The following is a 379-nucleotide window of genomic DNA, read 5'->3' as shown; positions in this document are numbered from 1 at the left end:
GCTTCGTCATGCCTGGAGCTGATCCGTGCTGGTTGCTGAGGAAATACTACAACTTTGCGCTGTCGATCGCCGGATCGGCTTTCACCGTGGACGAAGCGGAGTCCAGCCCGGAGTTGTCACATGTCCTTCCAGACGCTCCTTCGTCGAAATCGCCGGCCGCGCCGTTCTCAAGCCCACCCGCCTCTGCTCACTCTAACCCTCTAGCCGTTACTCACGCTAACCCCCGGCCTCTGCTCACTGTATGCCGCCGTGTGTGACGCTGTTTTGTTGTGAAAGTGAAACTACTTTGTTTGGCCTTCCAAAAATGGACACAACAAGAAATCAGTGGTTAAGTTGTATTTACAACACTGTTCCAGAACACTTCAACCCAAATATTCAG

The 379-nt window shown here is 52.8% G+C and overlaps 1 protein-coding gene across 1 annotated transcript in view; it reads right to left on the bottom strand.

The window, feature by feature from the left end:
* Positions 1-379, bottom strand: part of LOC107702006 (uncharacterized) — a 28,444-nt gene that overhangs the window by 11,314 nt on the left and 16,751 nt on the right. The gene's annotated exons all lie outside the window — the stretch shown is intronic.

The sequence above is a fragment of the Sinocyclocheilus anshuiensis genome, unplaced genomic scaffold (genome assembly GCF_001515605.1).
Source record: "Sinocyclocheilus anshuiensis isolate Anshui unplaced genomic scaffold, SAMN03320099.WGS_v1.1 scaffold262, whole genome shotgun sequence".
Classification (NCBI taxonomy): Eukaryota; Metazoa; Chordata; class Actinopteri; order Cypriniformes; family Cyprinidae; genus Sinocyclocheilus; species Sinocyclocheilus anshuiensis.
Note: the sequence above shows the minus strand (reverse complement) of the source record. Positions and strands in the feature narration are given on the sequence as shown.